General features: G+C 30.7%; 1 long non-coding RNA gene across 1 annotated transcript; it reads right to left on the reverse strand.

The window, feature by feature from the left end:
- Positions 1-1,142: 1,142 nt before the first annotated feature.
- LOC134707238 (uncharacterized) lies at positions 1,143-2,951 on the reverse strand. The gene is made up of 3 exons (XR_010105693.1): positions 2,753-2,951; positions 2,022-2,075; positions 1,143-1,219 (listed from the first exon to the last, which is right to left on the reverse strand). It is a non-coding gene; the product is annotated as an uncharacterized LOC134707238 (long non-coding RNA).
- Positions 2,952-6,549: the final 3,598 nt, after the last annotated feature.

Below are 6,549 nucleotides of genomic sequence, written 5' to 3' on the forward strand. Positions count from 1 at the left end.
AGAAATCAAATTAAATGTTTCAAAGGACTGGTATCCTCCGGTCAGGCTTTGTTAATTCCCTAAATAAATCAATCAAATATTTCCCCCCAAATTAGCGTCTGAGATTTTATGGTACACATTTTTTCGTCATCTGATTCTTACCCAGGGGGCCTAGATTGACCATCACTAACCCACTCTTTTACAATCAAAGAATTTATAGGCAATGCTGTACACAATTTGGAATAAGAGAGGTGGTCATTTGTGATTAAGCAAACAATATTCCTTTTACATGTGAATATCCCGCAACGTTACTTCAAGTTACGTATAAGATGTGAGACAGATAACCGGTCGGGATCATAAGCTTTTCCCGGAAAACATATTTCTTCTCCGTACCCGTCTCTTCATATTATTTCTGACATATATGCCGTTAATGTTTCTATTACTTAAGATGAAACGCATACAGGTATACCCTTTTCCTAAAAAAAACATGTAACCGTCTCATTTATTGGCCTTAATTTGAATGATTGGTATGCAGAACTTACAACTTCTATATGCAGTGGGGTTAATGACGGAAAGGTTAGGGTGATAAAGGATTAAAAGGAATAGAATTTTGCGAGACAAAGACATCGTCACTGTATTAACAGTCAAGTTGTTATATTTAACGAAGACAAGATAAGCTGAGTACGGATTTCTTTGGCATCAGTAATATATGTTGATGAGAAAATTAAGACATAAGTTTCCTTGCCTTTATGAGCTGTTTTTGCTGGGCGACAAAATATCTGAACATATATCAAGAATTGACGCCTTACATAAGACAAACATCAGAAAGATGCAGACCGGGATATGGAGAAAATTTAATAGACATATTATGCACTACAAGAGTAAAAGTTGACCACGCCATCAGAGAATGAAAAATACCCACAAAGTTATGAGGACTATTTGACGATTCACATATGTTGTGACCATAAGTATTTTGCATGTATGTGTCTTCGAAAATACTTCGCATGATATTAAACACATCATTTAATTTGAATGGGTATCACAATTTGATTTATGCTTTCATTTTGAGAAGACCACTTATTTTTCGTGAACTGTATTCGGTAGTGTAAGTGTAATCCTAGGTATAGTCCTAGTTTCCATAAATGTCTATTAATCACTCATATTTTTTACTGAGTCTATTCTTACTGGATAAATGTATGACTTTGCAACCACTGCCACAAATAGTACAAGATGGTTTAATCTGTAAAAAAGGAGATGTTAAACAAACAAAAAAACTAATCAGAATATTTAAATAAAACATCTTTTATAAGTATTCCTTATTATTAAGGTAGATAAAGCATCAACAATAAAAACGTTTAAACAACTTCAAAGTTTATTGTATGTGGTTTTGACTTCTGTGAAGTATGCTCTTAATGTTTTTTTTTTGTGTTTTCAAACGTAATCAATAGATCAGATGTGAGTACTTTTATATTCACAACTTGAAATTTCATCGATATGGTCATTTATATAAATGAACTATTATAAATCGTCGAATACCTTTTTTTTAAATACGTTTATTTCTGCCCAATTGATAGATAACCGGAGCTGTGTTTGGCAAAACTTTCGGAATTTCGTATGTCCAATGCTGTAACCTTAGTCGCATTTGGCACCACTTTTTGGAAATTTGGATTCTTAATGCTCTTCAACATTGTACTTGTTTGGCTTTATAACTATTTTGATGAACGTCACTGATGAGTCTTATGTAGACGAAACGCGCCTCTGGAGTACTAAATTATAATCCTGGTACTTTTGATAACTACTTCATTAGTCTTTTTAACTTTTTTTATATTCAATCCATCAATAATGGACCCTTAAAGACGAAAAACGCGTCAGGTATATAGAATTATATAGCTGGTATCTTTGAGGGTGTATTGTTCACATGATTTATTTTCCAAGCTTTTGGTTTCAAGCGTATATAACGAAAAATTTCTTAGAAACACCTGTATGCGCGGAAAACATATCATACCTGATTTTGCTTTTAATTTACTGTTAGCCATACTTACTTTTATTCTATATTTTCCTGTTATGTGTAACTCCTTAATTTCCGTTACAATTTCCTAGCAAAAAAAGAAAAAAAAGAACTGTAGTTTGAGATGACAATGAAAAACTTATTCAATGGAATACAAAAATTGCATAATATTCCTTCTATTTTTTATTCTAAGTATACTTTTCTTCATTCCATACTTGTCCTAGAAAAAAATCTATAAGCTTTTGTCCTGATGGAAGGTCCGAAATACGCTAGCAACGTCATGGCAAAATATTAAAAAGATTTAGAAGGCAAACAACAGTAAACAAAACACAAATAGAAAAGTAAAACAATAATCCATGGCCACCAAAACCGGTTATGATATCAGGTTCTTTGGGTAAGAAGATCCTGTTTTCATTTGTTGAACCAATCGTGTTGCGCTTGTTAATATTGAAAGAAAAATATATCCTCTTCTAGCAATATCATTGTCCAATAATTTACGACGTAACAAGAACGAATTCAAAATTGTGACCACAGCAAATGGACATAAGCGATGATAGGACTATAGTCTCTATATACAACTAATAGTATAAAACACGCTATATCAATGTCAAAACGAAATGTACTGTTCGAGTCTGTATAATTTAATATGTACAAGAGCCTGGTTTATTCCAGTTAATTTTTCGATAACAAAATAAACAAACAACACAGCTCGGTTATTTCCAATTAAATAAACTGATGGTTTTTGTTTCAAATACTAAAAAATACCTGATCATGAGGTACGGGTATTCTCTCACTGGTATACAGTTCCTCATTTAAAGTTGAAATATTGACAACTGTGTAGCTAAAAGAAAGAGTCCATATGTCCTTACACTCTTTAAGAAAGTGTGTACATAAATAATTGGCTTGAACTTTTAGTTTTGTAGTATAATATGCATCTATTTTGGCCTCCAAACAACTGCAGAAACAATCTGAAATACACAAGATATACGTTAGTGCAATTTAACTGTTTCTATATCAACATGTAAACTGAATCGAGGCTTTTGTATAAAAACAAAGTATGCATAATCAATGAAATATAGTCTGCTTGGGTTTATGTATACTCAAGTTTAAATCAAAAGTATATCAAAATATCACTAGTTCTGACGTCTAACTGTCAATCTAAAGTTTTATTATTCTAATTCAGTGGTCAAGCTGAAGCAACACAAACTATTGTGATATTTTCAAATGAACTACATATCAATCCAATCATCCACTATTTGCTGTTTAGAGTCTATGTCTTTTTGGTTAATTATTTGCTCATTTGCTCTTGTTTTTTTGTATAACCACATATATAACAGTCATACAGAAGAGAAAGTGAGATACATTTACATCTCACAATCTTAAATAAAACCGTGTTCTGATATTAAAATAGAATGAAACAGTGATAGACTTATATGGAGAATTTATACCAGAAGAAAACAATCTAATTGATAATAAAAGCATTTCTATTTACCTTTCTTAATGACTTGGTTCATGCAGTCTGTACTAGAATCATATGAACATTGACATGTCACTGATTAAAGTAGAAAAATACAGTTTTAATTATTTCTAGATTGTATTTTCCACAAAGTTAAAAATGCGATTACAAACTGTTTGTTTTGGGGTATTTTCTTTAACTTTTCACAAACAGTGGCTTATGCAAAATTATTGTTTATTTGCAGAGAGAAATGCAAGTAATCTCTTGTCTCCTATAAAACAAATTTTTAGATAATAACTTATTTACAAGGAATACAGAACATTATATTTGATCTTAAGTATACGTGAAAACTTACCATCTAATATCAATGCAACACTGACTGCAAATCTCAAAAGATAGATCACTGTTGAAAGCATGATCATATCTGTAAAGTATATCAAAAAAATATAAAAGTAGAGACAGTAAACAGGAGAAAAGATGAAAATGCATTAAAATTTGAATTCGAATGATTATAATTGACATAAATTACAGTGGAAAATGCTTTATACATACTCAGAGTAGAGGAAATTAAAACTCAAATAAATATGGATATTTTAGCGTTTTTCGAGACGAAGGGGATACAAGAGGGACGAAAGATACCAGAGGGACAGTCAAACTCATAAATCGAAAACAAACTAACAACGCTTTGGCTTAAAATGAAAAAAGACAAACAGACAAACAATAGTACATATGACATAACATAGAAAACTAAAGAAAAAACAACACGAATCCAACCAAACACAAATAAAAGAACAATTTTCACACAGATGTGTTTCGTTTACCTTGTAAACGTTATTATCATTTTTTTATACACAAATATATAAATTGTTTGCCTAAAACATCAGCAAAGTTCACTTACTAAATCTCCATTTGAATAATATATATTTTTTCAAAGGGATTCAACTCGTGTCGTATTCTATACAAAGTGGGAAGGATATAGCATATTGTGCGAAATATATCAATAATTATATCTTCCTTAGTGCATTAAGCCTTTGAAAATGTGATGTTATTAGATATTATGTTATGAAATGTTAGATAATGAAATTGAAAACAGTTTACCAGCAATACATTTTGTAACATAAGCTCTTGTCATAATTTTATATAATATATGATGGGACACAACTAAGTTACCGTGAGTTGTTTCTCATGCAAATTAAAAATAAAACAAAATTTAAAACAAAGTCAATTGATGTTTCGGTTCTCTCGTGACTGTAAGCAGATAGCATATACACATTTCAAATTTACAAATGTCTTAGAAATGTGTTTATGTCCAAGAAAAGATTTTAAAAAGCTTATATGAGACATATTTATAACAATAAAAATCATAATTTTTCTTCGTTGTATGATTTTAAATTTCTAATATGAATTTGTTTTGCCTAATTCTACCTTCAAAAGGCTATCATCGCATAATTACTTATATGTTTTAGAACAGCTCATAGGAGCTTACATTGGTCACGCGAAGAAAAATTCAATGTCTTTCGTGTATTGTTTTATGAGTGCATGTCAGTAATCAATAGAACCTTTTCTTGAATATTTTAAAACGGAAAATTCAACATAATATAATTGAATTGTATAAATAAACAATACCTTTAGATTCCGTTTTATTCCTTGTTTGCGTGTGTCCTTTCCATCGATCAGGAACATAGAAATAGAGTTTGAAAATTTATATTTGTTATGAAACTTGATCATAGACCAGCCGTTGATTTGTATCAATCAATCATTATATGTTGATATTCCTAAATTGACATGTTTTATATTAAACTAGTTATTAGAAATGTTTACAAACTCGAAAAAAAGTGCCACGGATGATATACGCATGGTGGCCATTACATGCAAAAGTCATGCGTGGATCATGTGTGAATCATGCGAAATATGAAGTATGCGTAAATCGCATGATCTTCACATACAGTTTTCGCACGTTTTAAACATGCGTGTATCGCATGATTTCTCAAACGCATGATTTACGCATAAAAGGCTATTACATGCGTAAATCATGTGTGAATCGTGCGAAAATCATGCGGTATCTGAAGTATGCGTTAAACGCATGATCTTTACATGCGGTTTTCGCATGTAATAAATACATGGGTTAAACGCATGATTTTCACATGTGGTTTTCACATGTAATAAATACATGCGTGTATCACATATATTGTAAACGCATGATTTACGCATGAAAGCTAAGTACATGAGAAAGTCATTTTTGTATCATGCTCGACTCATCCAATTTATGTAATAGTTGTAAATCTCATGTGTTGTGTATATACATGATATAAATCATTATAGATATTGCACATATAAAGTCAATTCTTTACTTGCTGTTAACATTTTGCATGCCAGATCATGGCAGATGTACATGCATATTGTAAATCTCTGTTTAAAATACTTTAAATATTGGCATATACTAGTATATACATGATATATGAGTACAAATGGAGTGATTTCTTTCCAGCAAAGACCACATGGTAATCTTATTTAATTAAAAATATGAAATATTAAAATAATTTAATATATAGCAATTTAATGAAAAAGGTATGGTAATATACAAAATAAAATGGACAGACTCTCTTGACAACAGTTTCACATTATTTTATATGATGAAAAGACAGTGAGTTTCTTAACGCTGAATTTTTTTTTTAATTTCTTCATGTAGTCATCCATTTATTTAATTTAAAATATGGTTGTACTATTAACATGATTTACCATAAACATCTCTTCAGAAAAAAATCTAGAAAAGGGCTCAACATGCTCAAATAATATTGCATTAAAACAATGTTGATTTAAAGAATAAGTTTTCCTGTACATTGTATGTAATTTAAAAAAAATCTTTGGAATTTCTTTTAAATTTAAAGTTAATGTGTGTCCTTGAGTAACAAAAAGTGCCTAGTGTCTTGTCTTCCCAACAAACAACTATAGTAATGGTGGATGGCATTATATTATGGGGATATATAGTTGGAACACCCCCCCCCCCCCTTTTGTCCTGTGTTGTGACCCCCCCCCCCTTTTTTTTAAATGTATGGAACAGACCCTGAATATCTAGATGTGTTGTGTTAATATTGTTATCAAGTAT

Source organism: Mytilus trossulus, chromosome 1 (assembly GCF_036588685.1).
Source record: "Mytilus trossulus isolate FHL-02 chromosome 1, PNRI_Mtr1.1.1.hap1, whole genome shotgun sequence".
NCBI lineage: Eukaryota > Metazoa > Mollusca > Bivalvia > Mytilida > Mytilidae > Mytilus > Mytilus trossulus.